This window comes from Talpa europaea, assembly GCF_964194135.1.
Source record: "Talpa europaea genome assembly, chromosome: 2".
Taxonomy (NCBI): Eukaryota; Metazoa; Chordata; class Mammalia; order Eulipotyphla; family Talpidae; genus Talpa; species Talpa europaea.
The window spans coordinates 2,395,061-2,408,062 of NC_140068.1; the positions used below are offsets into that span (position 1 = coordinate 2,395,061).

At 45.8% G+C, this 13,002-nt stretch overlaps 1 protein-coding gene across 1 annotated transcript in view; it reads right to left on the minus strand.

Moving 5' to 3' along the window:
- PACRG (parkin coregulated) overlaps nt 1–13,002 on the minus strand; it is a gene marked incomplete at both ends in the record, with an annotated part of 405,213 nt that overhangs the window by 157,373 nt on the left and 234,838 nt on the right. The window lies entirely within an intron of this gene.

Consider the following 13,002-nt stretch of genomic DNA (forward strand, 5'->3'; position numbering starts at 1 on the left):
CCCAAACACGGAAAATCACAGATCCCTTAACTATCTATCAGTGGCAAATTTTTAAACTTTCCAGACTTTCCACACTTTTTTTTCTGGTTGAACAATTTTTAAGCCAAACAAATGAAGCCACTGTGGCTTCAAAAGGAATAGCTAAATGTTAATAATATTAATTGCATAATTTCAGAGTCAATTTTACATTATACATGCCAAAGATTTTCAACCAAGAAACTCAACACTAATTAGAACTATCTTCTAATTACAAACTAAGTGTGTTAATTCTTCAAATGTGTTAGATTCCCTCACACGGATGTTTATAATGGAAATTCTTGCATTACAAACTCTCACTTAACAGGCATGCTTGGCATATTATGCATCGGGCATGGAAATTATTTATTTAGTGAAACATAGCTATACCAATATTGACATAATTTTTATACTGAGTGACTATTACCCTGGAAAGGTTTTATGTGGAATGAATTACGCCTTCTTTTTAAAATATCAGAAACTCAGAGAAATTTAATAATGCAATAGATTTTCCAGTAAAAGTAGGTGAAAAGAGTAAGCTGGCATTCAGAAATAGGTTCACAGACATGATTCTCCATAACAGGCTGACAAATGTAGATAAATGTCACATTTTAGATACCTCGCAGGTAGGATATTTGCTCCCTGAGTAATTATCAAGATGAGGAGAACACTGTTCTCCGCGCAATCTACAACTGTGCTTGTGTCAAAATATCAAGCTGGCAAGATAAATGGGGAATAATTAGCAAGAACAATTTTTAATCTCTGTACCTGTTGTTATTTAGAGGAATTGCTGGAGAAAACTATGAAATTAGTTGGGATAAAAAGATTGGGAGCTATTGAACTTTAAACAAGTAGTCTTTTCTGAAAGAATTATGTATGGAAACAAAAATACCCTGAAAATTAAATTTCCTCAAAATGGAAGGCCTTAATTTGCTCTGTATCTTATTAAAATTTTGTCCAAATAAATCACATGGAAATGATTATTTTTAACTCATCTTATCAAGTAATTCTGAAATAAATGTCAAATAGCACTAGCCAATAGAAACCAAACAAATTTATCAAACAAAGATAATGTATGGAATTACGAGTTAAAAAAGGATCTATGGTTTAGTGACTGCAGTGTGCTTAACCTGTCATGTGGACACTGAATTGTTTTACTTTATTATAATATGTTAACCCATTCTTATCTATTTCATTTTACTTTTCCAATCCAATTATGACACTATCATTCTTTTGTTCCACTTCTTTTTTTTTTTTTTTTTTTGAACTTTCATCTTAATGTTTAATACAGGCCTTCCTTTTTTTTTTTTCTTTTTTTTTTTTTTTATTTTTCTTTTTTTTATTTTTTTATAAATTTTATTGTTATATTCCCCATACAATTGCAGCCCCCCATTCTGACCCCAATCCCTCCCCTCCGGCCCCCCTAAAAGTGTCTCTGGTTCATAGTTTTTTGTTGATTTTGATTTTCACTTTCTTATAGTTATTCATTTTCCTGGTCCATTATTTAAGTTTTCTAGATTCCTGCTATGAGTGAGACCATCCGGTATTTTTCTTTTTCTTTCTGGCTTATTTCGCTGAGCATGATCCCTTCCAGCGCCATCCATGTTGCAGCAAATTGCATGTGTTTATCTTTTTTGAATGCTGAGTAATATTCTATAAAGAAGAACTAAACCCCAATTGTCCATGAGGACGATAATTTCAAATTGATTAATCTGAGCAGCAATTTTTGAAATAAAAAATAGTAAGTTTATCGGAGACTGAAGCCCAAAACTGGTTTCACATATTAATTTATTGACTATTGTGTTTTGTAGAGAACATTGTTTAGAAATGGCTATTTTTACATACATTAATATATCACAAATAATTTGCTTTACAATATCCATGTAAATGCCCATCCATGGTCATGCAGATCCCAGTTATCTAACTGAACTATAAATTTTTGACAGTTAGTTTTATAATGAACAAAGGCTGCTCCAACAGTCTTTGGTTTAACCTCTTCTTCCCTTTATGATTTTGCTCTACTCTCAAGAAATGGGTGGAAAAACTGGTCAAGCAATTAGAAGCAGGAAAAGGAGAGATTCTAACCCTCTTAGAAAACAAAGCTTTGAATCAAACTAATTTAGATTTGAATCTTGACTACCCCTGAGTGACCATGAGCAAAACACTAAGGTTCTGAGCTGGAGTCCCTGTCTGTGGACGACAGAACACTCGCTCCCTAAGGAGGGAGGCTCCATGTTTGAGAAACCACGATTTCTGTGTTCCGGTTTCCAGATGCTGGATGCCCGGGGCGCCAGCTGGGCTAGACTGCGTGGCATCAGCGCATTTTCTACATTTTTAAATCAGGATGTCGACAGCACATCACAGTTTTATTAACAATACTTTGCTCTTCCTCAGGACCGCATGAAACATAAAGTATGTTCAAGGCTTATGTACGTCTTAGGTTTGACAAAACACACAGGGAACACACATAGCTTTTGAAACGTTCTCCGGGAAAGAACTTTTCTGGGAGCACCTGGTCCCCAAGGTGTTTCCACCACGTACCCACCTTTTATTGATGCCGGCGAGAAGAAAAGCTGCTAGAGTCGAGTGTACCGAGACTGGGCCACCCCCGGCAGGCAGCAGAGCTATGTGTGCCAGGCTCAGGTAATCGTCTGCTTGGCGCTTTGAAGCAGGTGAACTTGCTGCTCGTGTTCTGTGCTCAGAGTTTTTCTCAAGCTCTCATCGATCGCTACTGCATGATGGAAATTGATGGTGTGAAAACATTTTTGCTTTCTAATGCACACGAGTCTGGTGCAGGGGGCACCGCGACTTTGATCTGACAGCAGATAATAATTGTTAAGGTGGATCAATGCGACTTCCATTTACTTCAGCACATTAAATAAAAGAAATCTGTTGATCAAAACTGCAGCAGAACTACTCTCGCTGGCCCGGCGGTTGCCGGTCCAGAGCTCCTGGCGCTCAGGTGTGCTGGCAGATCTACCTGATCCTTTGGCCCCGACCTTGGCTCCGTCCCCTCACAGAAGCTTGGGCAAGTCACTGGATCCAGTTCTTAGCTTGTCTGGAGAGTGAGGATAACAGTTGCAGAAGTGAGACTCCCTGTGCTTCCTCTCACTGGTCTGAAGGAGTTTTAGGTCTTGCTGTGATCGCTCAGGAGACGCCAGGTCTGTCTTTGGCGGCCAGGCACCGAGGCCCTCAGCTCTCAGACCCACCCGACTCTGCGGTGACGCCTGCTCACCGTGGGCTAATCTTTGGAAAACCACATAGAACTTCCTGATTTTATTCTCCACTTACTATAGATGGTCAACTCGTTAGATGGCGTGGTTCAACTCTGAAACGGCCACAGAAAACTCCAGACCTTGTCGCTGTCGTCAAGACTCTCCACGGCCTCGGCCTTCTGAGTTCACCTGGGCGAGCAAGCGGTGTCCTTTGCAGTATTAACAGTGGACACAAGCTTCGTGGTCCGGCCGTGGCCACTCCCAGCCACGTGTGGTGACTCATCCCGGGATACAGATGTCCCCAGGCCTCCCTCCCTCCCGTGGTCTAGTCAGAGCCAGAGCCAGCCTAGTGAGGCACAGCTTCTTGTGGGTAGAGCTGAGGCCACCGATCAGCTGGTGGGAAAGTGGGAAGATGACCCACGATCACCCCAGGAGGGCGAGGCAGGTGAGAGAAGAGCAGGGAGGGAGGGCAGAGACTGGACGCCTGAGGGTCTGGCCCGCCCCTGCTGGCTGAGGCCAGGGGCCCAGGGAAGGCTTGTGTCCCGCTGCCTCAGCACAGGTCTCGGCCTCGCCTTCCGCGCGGCGGCTGCTACTGTATTTATAACAGTAAACGCTGTCCCGTGCAAACACGGACGCGCGATGGTTTCTGTTGGCAGGACTACAAACTCCTCCAGATCCTTTCTGTACACAACGGCCGTCCAACTTGCCTCAAGGTGGAAACGAAGCTTCGAGTTGTGGGAGAATTACCAGGCAATTGTCCTGTTTTTATGGCCCAGTTACAGTCTTGATTTTTACATTTTAATATTGCATCATTAATTCGTTTTTTAAGGTATGGCGAAGATAACCGCGTCTCAGGGAGTATGTGGTAAGGTGGGACGCAGGCCTCACCTGGGGACCTGGGGGGCAGAGGCCGACTGTGAGAGGGGGGCAGAGGCCGACTGTGAGAGGGATGCAAAGTCGAAAACTCACTGAATGGGGAGTCATTTTTTGTTCATTGCCATCTCAATACGGATATAAATAGGCTCACAAAAAGCTTATATTAAAGTACTGTATTTAAGGGGGAAAAAAGCAAATTGATCTTGGAAGGCTCTGAAGAGAAGTTAGTCACAACACCGGGCCGCCATTCCTTTTTCCTTGATGACTTGGAACATGAATTCAGGATGCACATGCGCATAGACTGCAGAAAGCAGGCAAGCAGAGGAATAGCAATAATATTTGCCGTTTTCTCAGGAAATAGGCGCATCAGATTTTTCAATTCCTCCTTCTCTGATGGCTGATCTTATGCTGAGCTCTATGCATTCCTTGCTGCCAACGTGAACAATATAGATGTTTGAGGAAGACAATAAAAATGGAAAGCTGGTTTCATACTAAGTGAAAAAAATCCCCTACTGTTTCGTGTTCGGTGCAAGTCAACCAAAATCGGTGTGGCAGGAAGTGGAAATGGGGCTTCCTAAATTGGGGTTCGCTGCATGGTCAAGGTGACAGGGTGCTTCAGAGGTCAGCTGCATGCTCGCTGACTGGCGCTGTCCTGCGCGGTGGCCCCCGACCCGCCATGGAGCCGCGCGGAGGTGGGCAGCTCGGGGCCCCACCAGTCCCTGGGCCTTGCTCCTGTTGAGGATCTAGCAGAGGCGGGGGCAGCAGACTGGACATCTGAGCCCCAACCCAGGCTGTCGTGCCCAGCGCTGGTGCACCTCATGTGGGGAGGAAGCCTGGCGGGGCCTCTGCAGCCTGTGCAACAGGGCTCCCCAGAAGGGCCTGAGCACAGGACCCGGGGACTGCAGGGAGTAGAAGGGCTGGGATGGGGTCACAGTGAGCACGCAGCATAGAGAGCAACATTCTGTGGGGGGATCCCTGCAGAGCCCTCAGCAAGGCCCCACCTAAGAGGGCTGGGTGCTACACCCCCCGCACCCCTTACAGCCCCTAGGAGCAAGAGCCGGCTGGGATGGCCTTAGGCAGTAAGGTCTCCCCTCTCAACTCCCGCAGTCGGACACCCCAGAGCCTGGTCGGCAAAGGGGGGTTGGGAGCAGCATCTAAGGGGAGAGAGAGAGGTGGAGCCCATCACACCCCTTCACACCCCTTTCCCCACTGCAAACTTCCAGCCCCAGGTGGATCCAAACACAAGTTGAGCATTTTGATTCCTGGTGACAGGTGACATGCTGCTGAGTGCAGGAAGGTATGGCTGACCCCAGGCCCCTGGAACGGAGTGGTGGTGGGGGGTGAAGGGGGAGGGCAACGAGGCCCTGTAAGTCTCGTGTGGCTTCAGGAAAGGCTCCTGGAGAATCAAGCTTCGGTCTGGCCCTCAATCCCCTTTCAAGCTTGTCTTTTAACGATGTCGCGGACCGTGACTATTCCAGATAACAATGTAGAATGTCACTTGGTGACATTCTTATTTTCTCTGCAGCTTCCTCAGAGACCTCTGAAAGTCATCTGTTGGTGCTTACGAGAGATTTGCATATGAAGGAAAGTGGGAATGAGACTTTAATTATCACAATCCAGAACGGGTGATATTTTAGGTGATTTTAAAAGTCCGAATTATGATGCGCTGGGATACAGGTGCCTCCTTACATGAAAGCTTTAGGAATCTCTGTGTTCTTGTCCAGGCTAAGCGAGACCTTCTGTCGCATGGACAGGGAAGGACGCTGCTTTCTCTCGGGGGACATCTGCCTGCTGCTCACTGGGTCCCACCTTGAGCTTTTAAATATACTAAAGCATATTTTACAGGTTTCTGCAGGCAGATCTTAAAGGTCTTAGCTGAATGGGTGGAAACCTCCTATTTAGAAATGTGCCAGCTCCCAGCTGCAGAGGGCATGCTGCTAGCCAAGGCCTAGGGACCATGTGGAACCAGATCATTTTGTCTGGTGACCCTTACTGGGGAGGGAGGGCTGGTGAAGTGACGGAGCACACTTAGTGAAACTGGCCTTGCAGACAGTTTGAGTAAAGAGCCTCCCCCACCCCACCCCCCGAAACTGGGCCTGCTGGCTGGCTGAAAACACAGGGCTGCAGAAGTGGCACAGGATGGGCAACCTGGGAAGAGCTAGGAGGAGAGAGTGGGATCTCAGAAGGTGCCTGAGAGGAGCTGATACCTGCATTCACTTCCAGGGAAGAAACAGGTGTCATCTCCAGAGAGCCCCTGGACTGGGCTCAGATGGGCTTTCAAGGTCAAGAACCAGGGTGCAGGTTATGTGACCCATCCCCACATGCTGTGCCCAGCTCCATGCCAGCTCAAGACTTTCATCCCACAGCAACTGCCCTGTCTTTTAGTTTCAGAAATGGCCTGGGGGTTATCTATGCGAGTCTGTCTAGACACCCCAAACTAGCCAACTGGCCTGGGAGCTAGGATGGTGGTCTGGGTGGGGGTCGGTCTGCAATCGGAGGTTCTGTCTGACTGACCCCTGTGGACCAGGTTACAGGGGCCGGCAGTGGAAAAACTACATGACACGGTTAATGCTGGCGAACTCAGATGCCCAGGATGAGACTTGGGCACTAAGATTCTGAAAGAGTCACACCGTGGAGCTGCAATAGGAGCCATTTAAGATCTGAACGTGGTGTCTGTCTGGGAAAGAGGTTGGGGTTTCATCAATTAGGCCTGTGGTTACTAAGCCCTTCAGAGCCCTCTTGTGATGTGAGAGAGGCTCCGAAGCTGGAGACGGCGCGCTGAATAGGAAAGTTGGAGTGTCTCTGCAAATGGGGCTTTAACATCTACAAAATAAATTTCTGGCGTAAGAAGAAAGATTGGCTCTTTGAACGGAACACCCAGTGTGCGTCCAATCCCCTTACTAGATTATCACATTAATTCTCACAGCTGTCACTTAGTTTTCTTAGGAGAGACGCGCAAAAGCCATCCACATGCAGTTTTCTCCACCACCGCACCGGGTGGGGAACAGAGGCAGCCTCCACTTACCCGCTACAAATCTCCCCCCTGCCACCGCCCAGTGCCCCCATGCTCAGAACGGGACGCAGCGTTCCTTGATCATCGCCTCACCGGGTCCTGCGCTTCTAAATACAGAGAGACATTCCGGGAACAGCTCCCCGTTCCCCCGGGCCACACACAACCAGGGAGATGGACAGAGAAGGCAGACCACACCCGAATGCCTGCCTCTCCCCATGCGGAAGGGGCCAAGAGGACAACGTCGAAGGAGGCCAGTGAAGGGACTTGGCTGGGCGAACGTCGCTGGAGCCCACCCTCCCCGCTGGCCACGTGCACAGCGCAGCCAGTGAAGGTGTCCAGAGGCTCCACCTGGGCTGCATCACCCTCACGTCAGCAGGGACGCGGGTCCCCTCACCCACCCCGAGAGGGTCCAGGCTCCGCAAGCTTTGCTTACCAAGACGACTTGGAACAGGGATATGGAGCGCGGGGCAGAGTGAGGGCGAGGGGAAGCCTGACACGACTCCCCGAGGGCCTGCTGGTGGGGGACGGATTGCACACCGTCCTGCGTGGCTAAGGCTCGAGAGAGACGCCGGATGGGAATGTCAGGCGTGGGTATCTATTCCGGGCAGGACTAGATACCAGTCTCCCCCGGGTGACGCAGGGCGAGGCTGAAAGAGCGAGTGTGGGTTGTGTGGGAGGCTGTGAGTCACCCAACAGGCACGCTCTGGGCACCTGCTGGCCAGGTGTGCGCGCTCCACGCGGGACAGACAGCCGGACGCCAGCACTCGGTTCGTGGGCCCAGCGTAACCCAGCAGCTCAGCAAGCTGGAGGGGCCTCAGCCGTGTCACGCTCCCAGGATTCCCTCAGGCAACTGGTTACACCTGAGCGCGGGCAGCGTCAGGCTCACGCCTCAGGCCGAGGACACCGGGAGGACAGGTCCAGTCCTTCCCTCAGTAAACCGGGCGCTCTGATGCTTTCCAGTCTCATAAACCTGACAATGTCAAAGGAACTTTGAAGACAATTTCTAAAATATCCATCATAGACTCGGAAGGCCTTGGAATCCCATGGGGGAAGAAACCTCTAGTCCAAAATTAAATTTTAAGCTCTAGGAAATGACCTTTGTAAAGTCAATTGTAAGACAGAAAAACCAAAGTTTTTTTTTTTTTTTTTTTGGTGAACAATCAGCTCCCAGAAGCCCATCACCACTCAGGCCCAGGAGTGGGCACCGGCGCGCAGGGGCCAAGGGCCTGTGGAGCTGGTTGACTGCCAGTGTTCGCGTCCTCCTTCGTGGTTGTCCGAAAGATGATCGGCGCAAGACCACTGTTGCTGTCACTTAGAAACTACTGACGTTTCAGGGGCAAAGACCTGCCACAAACATTCTAACATTTTGCAAATTCCCTTTATGTTTCTCATGGGCCTGAACTTGTCTTAGAAGTTGTGCCTCTTAGTCTAAGTGGCGTCCATTCAGCCTGAGACGCTCTGACCCTCCGTGCTCGGGGACATGGTATTTCATTGCTGAATTTGCTTGTGCTTGCTCTATGACAAAGTTATAACCACACTGGAGTTGCAGAGAGCTGGAGAGTGTGAGGTTTGGGGACAGTTAGAAGAAAGGAGACAGAACAGGGGTTGCTTTCAGCCATGGGGCTGCTGGGTGGGCAGCCGGTTCTGCCAGCAGAGCCCCTAACTCCAGCTAGGAAAGTTCTAGCCCCATTTATTGCCTCATGCTTCTCAAATGCGATACACCGCATCATTAATTTTGTAGTTCCATCTGAAAGCTATAAATCGCGCCTTCCTATTGTCTTAATTTTCTGTAACCTTTAATAACATTTGTGAAAGAACACAGGAAAGAAGAAATTGCATTACAGAAACTTCTTTTGCTTTCATCCCAAAGCAGACATTGCAAAGACAGCATGATCGAGGCACCCGCGCCCCCCCCCCTGAATTTGTTGTTTAGAATATAAGAAAATGGCTCAAAGTCTTCGCTGCTAGCTTGGTTCTTCCCAGGCAGAAGACACCCTTCTTTGTTACACTCAAGCTTCTCTTCTTGAATATGGCATACCCCCAAACATCAGCCACATATTCAAGTTTAAAGATTATGCCAGGGAGGGGTGGGTGCGAAAATCAGTTACCCTTGAATGTCTGCTGGCTCCCCCTATCACCCCTCCCCTTGCATCTGGCAATCAGAGGCAAGAGGAATTCTTGGAAGCAAAGGGATATTATATTTGCAGCTGGAAAAACCCAAAGGCACTGCTGTCCCGTCAAAGATCACAGAAGGGTCAAAGGACGGGGTTACCCAGCGGGGCACAGAATACCCAGCTGCCTACCCACAATTCCTGCAATAATGCTGATGGTCTCTCTGTATTTGTATCTAACAATAATCAATGCGAGTAACGTGTGATGACAGTGGCTGCCTTTTTAATACCCACTCAAGGCCAGGCTGGCCGAGAATGGGCAATGAGACACTGCCTTGCATGGTCACTTCAACTGTGCCAAAGTCACGGTCGTCAGGATTCTGCATAGAGGATGGAGGTTAGGTCCCGAGACAACACCTGGGCTGCCCAGGGTCACGGGTCTCTGGCTCCAAATGCTACTCTTTACGCTTTGCATTTATCTGTCGACGCCTTGCATTTATCTGTGTTTTTTTTTTTAAACTACAGTTTAATTCTACCTTGTGAGAAATTATCCCACATAAAAAGAAATATAAAACTGTTCTTTCCCATAGGCTTGGACTAATTCTGTGGGCCTGGTGATGGCTTTCTGTCTCCGTGGAAGTGCACAGGGGACAAGGTCATTGCGTTCCAGGCACTAGTCTTTCATTCTTTCTATCAGTTGTACCTGGTCTCATTCAAAAATATATTCTCTGGTGGGACTTGAGAGAAATGGGTTTGAGTCTGAATTTAACTAGACATTGATGTACAGGAAAGTTAATTAGGGAAAAGAGGAAACATGCAAATGTGGGGAATCATTCTCAAACACATCGAAAGTGAGGATGGATTTTTGTCTAATGCTACGTGCTACATGTTTCTCATGTGATTTTCATTTAAAATAGATGTATCCACTACTAAAGACACCTGCTTACATAAGAGAAGTATAGATGGTTCTGTGAATATGAATACATAAAGCAGGATTTCCTAAAAATGAAATGAAAGCAAAATTATTTTGGTAGTGAAAACACCACTGTGCTGGGAACTCTGGTGATTAGCTCCTTCTGGTAGAATTGGGTCTGTGGTAGCCTGGCCACTTGGAAGAATGGCTTGAGGTTAGAAAGCTAGCATGCTCCAATTTTATAATATGACCCTGTGGAAATGCAGTCAGTGGCATTGTGGCATTGTACTGACAGGTTTTTCAGATAAGTAGAAAATGAAACTGAAGCTAATATTTTCTCCTCAAATGTCAGAAAGATATTGAGCTGAGAAATAGTTGGATGCAGAATTCCTGGCACATGCACTCAGAAATGTTCCAAAAATAATTAGCGAGGTTGGGGTCCATGGGTATGAATCCCTCCCATGGATAAGATCTAAGAGGGACATACTCTGAAAGTGAATCACTCCTTTTGTTCAGCCTATGAACACATGTGAGCTGAAAAATTAAATGGAAAGTATAATGAGGAAGATGTGGAAACCAGTTGCTTTTGTCTATGAACCTGTCCTCCCAATGAGATTTATCTGCCTTGTTGGCAGCTGCACTTATTCTTCTGCACAGGTTTCCTTGAGGATGAGGGAGCTTGTAATTGTCTTTTGAATATCACTGTTTTTCTTTTATACAAAGACACAAAATGATGTTTAGATTTAAGCTACACCTTCCACTGTGGGACAAGACGATCATTAAAAATGTGTAGGAACAGCCTACTCCCCTCAGGCTCAGCAAGGGAGGAGAATGGGGGAGACTCATCTCTGTGAGGTCAGGTGTGGAGACCCAAGTGGATACCGGAACAAGGTTGCAGGGGGCAACTCTTAGGAGAAAATGGAAACATTTATAGCACACATAAATGATGGTATACATCCATACGAGGATCACAGAGGAAACACTTGCAAATCACACACTTACAAAATGTTCCCCAAGACTTTGGGGGTCTGATTTCTTCCATTTCTTTAATCATTCTTGACTTCCCTATCTCTGCATCAATCTCCACCTCCACCTCCATCTCCACCTCCACCAACATCACCATCATCATCACCATCACCGTCTCCATCATCATCACCATCTTCATCTCCATCTTCATCTCCATCACTATCTCCATCATCATCACCATCTCCATCATCATCACCATCTCCATCATCATCACCATCCCATCACTATCTCCATCTCCATCATCATCACCATCACCATCTCCATCATCATCACCATCTCCATCTCCATCATCATCATCATCACCATCTCCATCTCCATCATCATCACCATCCCCATCACTATCTCCATCTCCATCATCATCACCATCACCATCTCCATCATCATCACCATCTCCATCTCTATATCACTATCTCCATTTCCATCACCATCTCCATCAACATTACATCTCCATCTCCACTACCCTCTCCACCTCTCCATGCATCTTTATTATCTTGATCTCTATCACCTCTGTTAGTGCCTCCCTCAAGTTAGCTGGAACCTAAATACAATGGATGAACAAAGGGTTTCTTGTCTGAACTGCAGTTGAGAATGTGTGTACGTGGGGCCATTTGGGGTTGGTTACATGTGGATATTTGATGCTGCTACACAGTCAATTTCTAAGTTAAAAATATTAAAATATTTAAATAAGCAAAAAATATTTAAACAAGCATTTAAATAAGCAAAATATTTAAATAAGCATTTAAAATATTTAAATAAGCATTTTCAAAAATGCTTATTCAAAAATATTTAAATAAGCATTTTCCATAAAGTAGAAGTGCAGTTACTAAAACTTTCAGTTTAGACTGCAAGAAACTCATTTAAAAACACCCAATTTTTAATTTCTGAAAGTATAACCATCTTGTTTATTTTATTTTATTTTATTTTTTAATTTAATTTTATTTTTATATTCCCCATACAATTGCAACCCCCAGCAATTCCACTCCTAGGTATTTACCCAAAGGACACAGAAACATCAATTCCAAAGAGTACCTGCACCCCTACCTATGTTTATAACCATCTTGTTTAAATGTCCACATTAACATACAGCTTCCAGATATTCTGGACTGGATATCATACAGCGTTTAGATAGGTTGGAATGAACATCAACTCACTCTATTGTGAGTGTTCTTAAACTCCCACAATCCCAGTTCAAGTTGTTTGTACTAAACATGTTTAGTATTAAACATACAGGTAGGTCCTACTATTGGAGACAGCTAAAGACTTTCTGAGGATTCCACCATTTCCTGAATAGTCTGCGGGTTAAGCAGACTTTCAATAGCAATTTAGGAATAATATGAAAAAATAGTGCTTCCTAATAGAAGACTTGTATGAAGTGGGAGCTTCCATCTATTCAGACTCTTATTGGATATTTTCTCATACGTACACCAAGCAGACCATCCGGCAACATTTTCATGCAGATTCCAGTAAACTACTAGTTTATTTACTGTCAGGAATTAACTTCAAATGTTGACTTCATTGTTCATATGAGAATTATGGAACTTCAAAGTTAGCAACATAAAAGAAAATTAGATTTACATGATGTCAGGAAGCATGAGAGGAAAATCACAGTCTCAACGAGCAGATGTACCCTCACCGAATACCCAGAGAGCACAATCGCGTGAGAGCAGCAGAACTTTTCAAAACTTGCATGATATTGCTTTAGACAAATGGGTTGACATGTAAATATTTCTAATGAGTACTTACCATTAGCTGAGTATCTACAAATTTTCCAGGTTTTTTGATGGAAGAACCGATATTAAAACTTTCCAAACCAAGAGTACCAAATTGTAATAC